The following is a 12,046-nucleotide window of genomic DNA, read 5'->3' as shown; positions in this document are numbered from 1 at the left end:
CTGATGAGCGTGGTGGTAGTGATGATGAGCTGGTATGCTTTGGATGTTGAGCAGTTCCTTCCCTTCTCCATACTGTTCACTTACCATCATTCTGGTACAAGTTGATATTTTTCTTATCTGTCCATAGATGTGTCAGGGTCCCTGCCTCCCCCCCTCTCCTGCTTTCCCTCTCTCCTCCTTGCTTCCCTCTCCTCTCTATCTCTTCTCCTTTGCTTCTCTGCTTGTTGGCACCTTTCCCCTCTTTCTGCGCTCCTGGCCGCCGGTGATCAGCGCCAATGGGAAGCAGGCGCTGCATCTACGCACCTGCATCGGATTGCTGATCATCGTGGCATAATGCTGGGTTCTGGACTCCATTCGGTGCCATATCGTAGCTTCAGCTACCACAGCTTTCTGCTCTGCTGATCCAGCCATTTGCTGGATATTCTGTTCCGCCTCTGGACCCCCTTGTCTGCTCTGTTCTGCCCAGCTGCTTGCCGGACCCCTGGACCCCCTCCTGAAGAGGATTCCACTCCATCCCAGGCTCTCCGTCTGGCTGCTGCCAGCTTACAGCCTCGATGTGTGCCTCCGGGACCACTGACCCTCGAGAGCCAGCCTGCCTGCCCTCCTCCCTCCCGATTAGTGAGTTAGCCTCAGTTTAATTATTTTTTCCTTTTAGTCCTGGTCTTAGTTATTCTTTGAGTAGTTTATCTAGCTTAGGCTTAGTTCAGTTCCTGTTCCTAATTACTCCCCTCTGTCCCATTTATTTAGTTATTTTGTTGTTATAATAAATCTGTTAAACTTGACCAGTCTCTGCCAGCTCTGTGTGCTTCCCCTCTGTAACGTGACAGGATGTTGTTCCAGAACTGCACAGGCTCTAATCTGGCCATCTTTTTTTGAGGCTCACCAATGGTTTAGACCTTCTGGTGAACCCTCTGTATGCACTATAGTGAAGTCTTCTCTTATTAGTTGCCTTTGACACAGATACTCACCTCCTGGTGAGTGTTCTTGATCTGGTCAATTGTTGTGAAGGGATTTTTCTTGACCAGGGAAAGGATTCTTCTGTCATCCACCACACTTGTTTTCGGTGGCCTTCTAGGACTTTTGGCATTGCTGAGCTCACCAGGTTGTTCTTTCTTTTTAAGAATGTACCAAACAGTTGATGTTTATCTCTCTGATGGTTTGTTTTGATTTTCCAGCCTAATGATGGCTTTCTTTACTGATAGTGACAGCTCTTTGGACTTCATATTGAGAGTTCCCTTCATCAAATTCCAAAAGCAAGTATCACACTTGAAATGAACTATAGACCTTTGATCTGCTCCTAAATGAAAAATGAAATGAGGGAATAACACACCTGGCTATGGAGGAGCTGAGCAGCCAATTGTCCAATTACTTCTGATCCCTTAAAAAGCTGGAGGGCACATTTAAAATGTATTGCTTATAGAGTTGAAATGCTGAAACTGTATCAATGTCCAAATATTTATGGACCTGACTGTATAACATCAAAATCAGCTGGGCCCGCTCAGCATTTCAATACATGCAACAAAGCATGAATGATATTTATTGCTCAGCTGTACCAGTGGGGAAGTAGCTGCATTCATCGTACTTCTCTAGACATTTATTCAGGTCATACCTACTATGTCTCACCAATTTGGCACCCACCACAATATTTCTTGTGACGCATGTTTACAAAGAGTCTGTCGGTCACCGAGAGATCTTGTGTCTGAACTAGGAGCACATGGCCCTTGTCCTTCCTCTTGCCTTCAGAAACTTTTCCATGACAACCACACACAGAAATCATCCTTCAGTTTGCAGCCTGGTGCATGTCAGTGTGTGTACATGTATTTACAAGTGAGAAGGATGGATACTGTTCTCAACACTCATGGCAAAGAATGCATACGGAACTAACTTGAAAGGAGGAAAGAGAGTGTGGCAGAACTAAAGAGAGAGCAGAGTGCAGACAAGCAGTTCTATCACACCAACATAGCAAGACAAATGGTGCTGTCTGTTGTGAAACCTCAGTACACTTTGATGTCATGCAGTGAAAGAAAGGAGGGGATAGCCCAAGATGCTCAGCACATTAAAATCAAATATTCCATTATAAACAGCCTAAAGATCAATTTCGAGTCACCTGTTACCAGTAAAATTTCCATTTGTGTCAATCTTCTGGATACTGAACTTATTTTTTAATCCTTTATGGGATCAGACACTGTCAGGCTGGGTGTCCACTAGATGCGATTTTCTTGCACGACAACGCACTGCATCTGAAAATCACACAGATGGCGGGTGGTCACTAGCGGACCACAACATTGTCACATGACAACGCTTGAGCAACAGCGGGCCACTACGTGGTCACGTGACCGAGCTTTCAGCTTGACGGTCCAGCAGATGAGTCGGATAAACACAGCGGCCCAGCCGCAAACTTTCTCTTATTTCAAAGAATCACATCACGAGTCAGACCCACAGAGCTGCTGTCTACTCTGAAACTCGCTTACCGGGAGCAACAGCCAATGCTGAGGTACTGACGTCAGACTGACTGGGTTTGTGATTTAAAAACACGCGTGTGCTCGTTCATTGCAGAACACAGCTCGTCTTCCACCAGATTTCAGCCACTTCTTAATCTGTGTAAAAAGTTAACTGAAGATAAAAATGCTTTGTCAAAACTGTCCGTGTCAAATCAGCATGTTGGTTCCATAAATAAACATGGCGTAGCACCAGCATTTACGAAATGAGCACTTCAATGATTTTGTTATTTGAACTGAACTATAGTTTGCTATTTTAAACTATATTTTTATTTATTTTTGGTGCTGTAACTGTTTGCATAGTTGTATTTCAGAATAAATAGTGCAAATGGTGAACATATTGTTAAAAGGTGAATCAATGTCCTTTTTCATGTCTTTTACTGATTGGTTGCTAAACAATATATTTGCACCATGTTGTAGTAAGATGGAGAACCTACCACCACCTACTGACCTTTTTAGTATTACTATAATCTGTAGTCTGAGTTTGTGAAGGCAGATATCTTCATTTCTTATTAATTAGCTAGATTGTACCCCGACCCCCACCCAAAAGCAAAAAAGTTCAGGTTTAGGATTATTTTTCACTTTAAGCCCTGCAAGCGTGGCTGCAGTAACAAGCTTGCTGTGCCAGACAAACAATATGTCTGTGGTTTGGAATTATTTCCAAGCCCACATATATCAGTATCGGTTGATATCGGAATCAGAAATTGAGAGTTGGACAATATCGGCATATCGGTTATCCGCAAAAAAGCCAGTATCGGACATCCCTAATCACAAATCTATTCAGACAGAGTTCTTCGGGTGGAATTTCTGTGAAGTGAGATGCTAATTATTATATTTATTTAGATGTCTAACAAGAAAAGCACAGGATGTCCTGTAGCAGTTTAGCATTTTTTCCAGACATGTTCTAACAGTTCAAAAACCAAAGATATTCAAAAAATTACACAAAAAAAAAGCGGCGAAAGCTCACCAAAAAAAATACACAATAATTTCCTGCTTATTGATCATTCGATGTATCTGCTAATTATTTGAGCACACTGTCATGAGCTTTGTGATCACTACTTAAGCTGCGTTTTTAAAGAAATCTTCATACTCTGTAGAATGGTGTAGTATTTTAATATATCAACAAGAGTCTTTATGATAATCCTTTCTCATCCCTAATTAAATCAAATGTTTAGCTTTTCAAGGAACTTATGTTCCAACCATAAAGACCTGTAATCCACTTTTGCCTTCTGAAAATCCACAAATGCAATAGTGTTGACTGGTAGCAATAAATTGTGAAATTAAATGTATGTGACAGTGAAAGAACAGCTGTGGTCTACTTAATTTACATCGTTTTCTTCACAAGCAACCTGCACCAAATACTGAAGATCCTCAGTTAGAACTTACTGACTTTATAAATGCTTTAATATGGGAATCATAATGTGACAATAAGCTTTCCAGTCTGGTCCCAGTTTGAAACATACATTCCTGCTCAAGTTGTGCAATACATGTACATTATTATGTATGATCACAAGTACTGTGAGAAATATGATTTAGTAAAGTTAATATAAATTAACAATCAAAGTTTTTTTCAGAAATACAACAATTAAGATTCTCAGCCTTTTTGGAAATTAAGTAGGTAAAGCTCCATATTTACTCCTCCAAGGAGTCTGTCTGTCTGTCTGTCTGTCTGATAGCAACATTACTCAAAAACGGATTTGGATGATATTTTCAGGGAAGGTCAGAAATGTCACAAGGACCAAGTGATTAGATGTTGGCAGTGATGTGGCTTATAATCTGTATCCACAGATTTGTTAAAGATTTCAGCCGTCGGAAATGATACTACTGAGCAGCCTTGGTGGAGTACTGTACTCTCTGAGTGCTTTTCTAGTTACTTATGCCAACGTGTCTTTGCTATAATAATAAAATCTATTAAATTTGTTAGCCAAATATTATAGTCACATAGAGTATTAATATATTTAATTTCTAGAGGAGTTTATTACTTAATATTATATTTACTCTTGTAAAATCACACCATAAAAACATTGTTGGGGTTAATATTCAGATTTGGTATGTTAATTTGTAACACCAATCATATTTTCACTTTTCAACAACAAAGTGCTTTGGCACAGCAGCTGTCAATTTTTATTTTATTTTTTTGTTCTTTGTAAATAATGATGACATGTCTTCTCTCTTTCTCAGAGTTGAATTTCTCTATGTTTGAACAAGAAACTTCATCTGTCTATTGTCAAAGTCTTCTTGTCCTCCTTTTATGTTATTTTTTCCAATGCATTTACATGAGAAAAAACAGTAAGCACAGTTGAAATTTGTGGACACTAATAATAATAATAATAATGTCAGTAGATAGTTTCCTCGGTGGGTAACAAAGTGTAAATCTATCCTCAGGCTACAACTTAAAGTACTGTTTAGTAACTATATGATGTCCTCTGGCTTTTTTAAAGCAGCTGTGGTCAAGGCTTATAATTACAGTTGCTACAGGTATTTATTTGTTTACATATTTAATATATATTTATTATTAGAGGGAATTTCAGCAACAATGAGGTCAAGGTCAGGTTACACTGTACTTCCAGATAGGATGTGCTCAGACTGTCTCCTGTGTTGCTTAAAGGAGCTGTTCCTGTGTTTGTCCCCCTCTCTCTGCTGCTGTCTGGGACTGATCCTGCTGTCAGCGCAGGTAGAAGTTAATAGCAAAGAAAAGAGCCGCCGTAGAAACTTAGCAGCGGCTTTAACAAGTGCTTTTTTCTGATGTTAACAATGTATTTGACTAACCGGGAGATACCACGGATCAAACAAACAACATACCACCTCACAACACACTACAGGTGCATATTTGAAAATAAAACCCCGAAAAACGATATGCATGGAAGGAAAATAAGAAGAAGAGCATGATTTGGTGTCATTTGACACCTCTGTGTTAGAAAGCAATGGGCTCAGTCAAACTATCAGTCAGTGGTACAACAAAAGCAGAGGGGAACGTACCAGAAAAGGTGCGTCGATGAGGACTGCCTTTACCTCCTCCTGAAACACCTATTTTCCTCCCGGTGAAACAAGATAGGTTCTCCTTTATCCCTGCCAAACCTCTTTCCGACTCTCTTTTTAACACCGTTTTTTCCTTCGGTCTGGATGGAAAACGACGTCCTCGATGAAGAGAGAGAAGGGGCGGGAGTAGAGCGTCAGAGTAGCCCATCCGGCCAATCGGCTAACAATATGACAGGACTATTTAGCTTTGATCCAATCAGATCCTGTTTCCAACACACAGCCGTGCGCTTATTGGTTTCCTGAGCAAATACCTCCCAGTTGAAACTACTACAGAGCCGGGTGAGGAGCTGTGGGAATGTGGTCGCTCTCAGATCAGATCAGAGCTACCCTGCACCGCAGTTAATGACACATTTCATACATTTTACACTTTAAAGAACTTGCACTAGGACAGAAATAACCATGTTTCCAGTCATGCTTTGGAATGAATGTACTCTTTTGAACTGTATACCAGTTTTCAAAACTTTCAAAAGATTAGATTTTAAAACGTATTACTGCTTTCAAAACTCATCTCAATGAACAGATTAAATCTTTAGTGCATAAAATGTTATCATCATAGTTTAGCCCAAAGCGATATCTTCAGACGTTTTGTTTAGTCAGTCCAAAACTCAAAGATCTTCGGTTAAAACCACTAGGCTACAGAGGAAAAATAGCAAACTCTCACATTGCAGAAACTGAGTTTTATCATGACTTTGATTATTAATCATTGATTAATTAACTATTATGAACAACTGCCAAATAATTGACACTGACAGAAAGATTATATGTGATTTTCTGCAGCCTGTCTTGTTGAAAAAAAAACATTCTTCAACATGCTTCAACATTATTATATTTTTATTATCATAGATTATAGATGTTCCAGTCATCTTGTCACTGCAATTGATAATAAAAAAAATAATTAGGGCTGGGACTTTAAAGCGTTAATTTCGATTAATTAATTACAGCGAAAATAACCCGTTAACATAATAACGCCATTAACTGCTGCCTCCTCAGTTCCCTCATTTCTGGCACACCGGTAACGCTGATGAACACTCCAGCCCAGTAGGTGGCGGTAATGAACCTAAAGTCTGTTTGTAGCCATGAAGAAGAAGCACAGGAAGTACTGAGTGAAGTCAGGCACTGGTGAACAGTGAAGGAAGACGAGATTGAGCTTGTTGGGCAGAAAATTTTCTTTTAAAAATCTTCCTGATGGCAGCTTGGATAAAAGCCTGGTTGTGTGCAAATTGTACAACAAAGAGTTTTCTGATCACTGCTTCACTTCAAGCCGACGGTATCACCTCAATGTAAAACATGTTGCTGTTAGCACCAGAGCTAACGTTAGCTACGAGTCATGCTAACGGCAAATGGTGTAGCCATCCCATAAGAGACCACTGTTCTAGACAGTGCTTGAGTTTACAGAAAGTCTTAAAATGTTGAATAAAATCGCTATAATTGCACTTAGATTTGCAGTAATCTGTGAATGTAGCAGACAGATGAAAAATGCAGATAAACAGAAATGAAACATTTTTGTGGTATAAGTTTTTACTCTGTTGAGGCTCTGCCTCCTTGGAGGAGGAATAACCTAAACAACAAAAATATCTCTTTTAATAACTTAATTATAAACTTTTTGTTTATAAAAAAAACTACATAAATAAAAATTGATATTCCTATAAAAAGAACCATCAAAATTCCACCATTTATCAGACCCAGAAAAGATGAAAACAGATATGAATCTCTAGATTTTCAACTTTCTGAAGCTCCTTTAACTACTTATGCTGATTTTATGTGCCATACAGTGGACAAAACAACTAAATTCAGGCTTTAAGTCATCAAAATCCTGTTTTTCTATATGTCCCATTTTCCTTTTTTAAAATAAATTTTAAATTATAAACACGTATATGTCTATTCATTGATTCAGCTGTCAACCACAATGTTATTTGAATTGAAAAACTTCACTTTTTGTGTCAAATATTGCTGTTTGACAAAATTGCAATTAATTGCGATTAATTAATTACAAAGCCTGCAATTAATTAGATTACATTTTTTAATCGCGTCCCACCACTAAAAATAATACAACACTGGTAGCCCCGATAGCAAACCAGTGACCTTGGTCTACACTAAAAACATCCATCCATCCATTATCTATACACGGCTTAATCCTCATTAGGGTCATGAGGGGGCTGGAGTCTATCCCAGCTGACTTGGGCTGAAGGCAGGAGACACCCTGGACAAGTCACCAGTCCATCACAGGGTTACACATAGAGGCAAACAATCACACTCCTATTCATACCTATGGACAATTTAGAATCACCAATTAACCTCAGCATGTTTTTGGATTGTGGACAGAAGCTGGAGAACCTGGAGAAAACCCACACATGCACAGGGAAAACATGCAAACTCCATGCAGAAAGATCCTGGGAAGGCCAGCTCTTCAAGCTGTGAGGCGACAGTGCTAACCACCGAGCTACTGTGCACTCCCACACTAAAAACAATTACTGTAAAACTTTCCACATAGAAGCACAGTTTTTTTTTTTTTTTACATCAGAGGTAATGCCATGGTTAGATAATGAAGGGTAAATGTGTTCAGTGTTAACTCCCCACTCCAACTTTTTCAAATGTGTAGTTTTCCCATGCTGAAGTACAATGGCTTATTTCTGTTATGTTCACACTGATCTCAAATGTGTATAAAACTAGACTTTGGCAACAGGCACACTTTAACACAGGGTCTCATGTCCACTGATACTGTTTATTAGTTCTGCATATTCACAAACAAATTAGCATAAACCAGTTGAAACATTACACATGGAACATTCCCAGACAGATACAGAGCCCTAGGGCATGCCAGGTTTTTTGTTTTTTTTTTTAAAAAAGAGAAATATATTGCATGCAGGAAGGTGTGGTCCACTTGAAGTAGAGCTTCTCTGACATGTCAAGATTTCAGCTTGAGTGTGTGTTGAGCTATGGAAAACCAGTGGCATGGTTCAATCTGCATATACTGTAGTTTTACAATTGTTTTAACCTTCTGAACATCAAAACCCACCAGCAAGTTTAAGAAGCATGCTGAATTTAAAACATCCCATAAATTAGACAATTTATAATCCAGAAACAGTAAAAAATATTACATTGATTATTCAAACAATAAATAGCGCTCAGTTTCTGCATTCCGTTTCAGATTTGGGTTTTGCCTATGCAGACTGCATTTATAGTTAGAAGTGTAACCAACATGAAAACTAGAGAGCTGTCGGTGAAAAACAAGCAACTGTGAAGCTGAGAGAAGAAGAAAAATCAATCAGAGCCATTGCACAAACATTGGCAATAGCCAGTACAACCATTTGGAATGTCCTGAAGAGGAAAGAAACCACTGGTGTACTAAGTAACAGACGTGGAACGGGTAGACCAAGAAAAACAGCAGCAGTTGGCAACAGAAACATTGTAAGAGCTGTAAAGAAATACCCTAACACAACTGTTAGTGACATCAGTAACAACCTCCAGAGGGCAGGTGTGACGGTATCGCAATCTATGGTTCACAGAAGACTTCATGAACAAAAGTATAGAGGCTACACCAGAACATGCAAACCACTCATTAGCAAGAAGATTAGGAAGGCCAGGCTAGAATTTGCCAACAAAGTACAGAGATGAACCTCAAAATTCTGGGACAAAGTTTTATGGACTGATGAGACAAATATGAACTTTTACCAAAGTGATGGAAAGGCTAAAGTTTGGCGAAAGAAAGGCTCTGTTCATAATCCCAAAAATACAAGCTCATCTGTGAAACACAGTGGAAGTAATTTCACGACTTGGGCTTGCATGGATTCTTCTGGGATGGGCTCATTAATCTTCATTGATAATGGCACACGTGATGGCAGCAGCAAAATAAATTCAGAAGTCTATGGAAACATTTTGTCTGCCAATTTTAAGAAAGATACTACCAAGGTGACAGGGAGATCCTTCATCGTGCAACAAGATAATGACACAAAACACACTGCCAAAACAACAAAGGAGTTCATCAGGGACATCAAGTGGAAGGTTTTAGACTGGACAAGTCACTCTCTAGATTTCAACCCTATAGGGCTGCATTTTACCTGCTAAAGAGGAGACTGAATTGAGTAACCCCTCAAAACAAACAACAACTGAAAGAGGCTGCGGTGAAAGCCTGGAAAAGAATCACAAAAGAAGAATCCAAAAGTTTGGTGATGTCAGTGGGTCACAGTCCTGATGCGGTTAATGCAACTAAATATTAAGTCTTATTCACTTTAATCTATTGTAAGTTTATCTGTTCCAATACTTTTGATCACCAAAAATTTGGTGTTCTGTTACAAATAATGTTATCTTCTAAGTTGTGTATCAGATCCAGATGTAAATACCTGTAAATAAAGCTCAAATGTTGATCTCTTATCTCATATTCATCGTTTGATGTCAAACACAAATGTTCTCAGTCTAAAGCAAATATAATGGAACTGGCCTCACTGTTCCAATACTTTTGGAGGTGAGAGCATATGCTGCTGTGAGTCACTTATACTGTTCATATTTTTATATGGATTTGCGAAAAATATTCATCTAAGTCATGTCAATCTTGATTATTAAATTACCAAATAAAGGACATTTTATGAAATGGATTTTAAGGGTCTGTCTACCGTGCTGGTTAACATTTATTTCAATAAAGTTTTGAGATGAGGCTTTGAAATGCTATGTATGTAAGGCATGCTTGTGTCCCAGAGGTTCACCATCTGCATGGATCTTTTTATGTCTCTGTAATGATCTGAGGTTTCCTCTTATATAGCTCATGTGAATATTATCTACATTTCTTCTGGCTCTGAAAATAGAACAAAACAGGCTAAATTTAAACCTGAAGTGATGTACAATAAATCAAACAAAAAACACAAAACAGAAAAACTAAAATAAAAAAAGAAAGCTTGTTTATAAGGAATTCAAGAAATCCTTGGATTTGTTATGTTTACAAACATATTTTTGCAAGATCACAACTTTAGTTCTAGATTAGTCAGTTTAATCTCCATAATTAATAATACTGTTGATTCTCAGCCTTTTTGGAAATTAAGTAGGTAAAGCTCCATATTTACTCCTCCAAGGAGTCTGTCTGTCTGTCTGATAGCAACATTACTCAAAAACGGATTTGGATGATATTTTCAGGGAAGGTCAGAAATGTCACAAGGACCAAGTGATTAGATGTTGGCAGTGATGCGGCTTATAATCTGTATCCACAGATTTGTTAAAGATTTCAGCCGTCGGAAATGATACTACTGAGCAGCCTTGGTGGAGTACTGTACTCTCTGAGTGCTTTTCTAGTTACTTATGCCAATATGTCTTTGCTATAATAATAAAATCTATTAAATTTGTTAGCCAAATATTATAGTCACATAGAGTATTAATATATTTAATTTCTAGAGGAGTTTATTACTTAATATTATATTTACTCTTGTAAAATCACACCATAAAAACATTGTTGAGGTTAATATTCAGATTTGGTATGTTAATTTGTAACACCAATCATATTTTCACTTTTCAACAACAAAGTGCTTTGGCACAGCAGCTGTCAATTTTTATTTTATTTTTTTGTGCTTTGTAAATAATGGTGGCATGTCTTCTCGCTTTCTCAGAGTTGAATTTCTCTATTTGAACAAGAAACGTCATCTGTCTATTGTCAAAGTCTTCTTGTCCTCCTTTTATGTTATTTTTTTCAATGCATTTACATGAGAAAAAACTGTAAGCACAGTTGAAATTTGTGGACACTAATAATAATAATAATAATAATAATAATAATAATAATAATAATAATAATAATAATAATAATAATAATAATAATAATAATAATAATAATAATAATAATGTCAGCAGGAATGCTACTTTTGGACCAAGAACATCGTTATTCTTGGTAACTTGATTTGGTATCCAGCTTTTGTACTTGTTGTAGGGATTGGGTGTCAAGCAGTTACTGTTTTCCCTCCTCCTTGACATCCCGGAAAAACACGAGCTTACAGGTTTCTGGTTTTGGTTTTGGTTTTGACTTCATCTGCATCAAGTTGTAACAGATTACGATCAGAAACACAATGGTGTTTCTGTGGCTATCAAACTAAAATGTTAATAGCGTGTTCCAAAGGGTGGATCTACATATTGTGAGATTGTGTGCATTTGTTGTAATGTTCAAAAATGTTTAAACGAAAATTTAATTTCAGCTCACATGCATATATCACATCCCACAAAAACAAGTAAACAAGCATACTGCTGATTATTATTTTAGCCTAAAAATTGTATGTAATCACAAAAAAATTATTATAAATAATTCAAAAACTGTGGAGAAACAGTGTCAGTGGTCAGTCAGTTAGACTTTATTTGTATAGCACTTCTCAAACAAATAGAATGAACAAATGAAATTACACAAAACAATATATACACACGTTCTCCCTGTGCATGTGTGGTGGGTTTTCTCCAGGTACTCCGGCTTCTCCTACAGTCGAAAAACATGCTGAGGTTTATTGGTGACTTTAAATCGTCCGTAGGTGTGAATGTGACTGTTT

General features: G+C 37.9%; 1 protein-coding gene across 3 annotated transcripts in view; it reads right to left on the bottom strand.

The window, feature by feature from the left end:
* The window catches only part of ccdc102a (coiled-coil domain containing 102A), a 113,876-nt gene extending 108,225 nt beyond the window's left edge, over positions 1-5,651 (bottom strand). For 2 of the 3 annotated variants that reach the window (XM_023276770.3, XM_035951223.2), the window contains exon 1: positions 5,478-5,651. The gene's annotated coding sequence lies outside the window, so the exon portion shown is untranslated. The remainder of the gene's footprint in view (positions 1-5,477) is intronic. The other variant, XM_023276769.3, reaches the window with a different exon arrangement.
* Between the last annotated feature and the right edge of the window lie 6,395 nt (positions 5,652-12,046).

This window comes from Amphiprion ocellaris, chromosome 1, assembly GCF_022539595.1.
Source record: "Amphiprion ocellaris isolate individual 3 ecotype Okinawa chromosome 1, ASM2253959v1, whole genome shotgun sequence".
Classification (NCBI taxonomy): Eukaryota; Metazoa; Chordata; class Actinopteri; family Pomacentridae; genus Amphiprion; species Amphiprion ocellaris.
The sequence above is the reverse complement of the archived record's forward strand: the minus strand, read 5'-3'. Positions and strand labels throughout refer to the sequence as shown.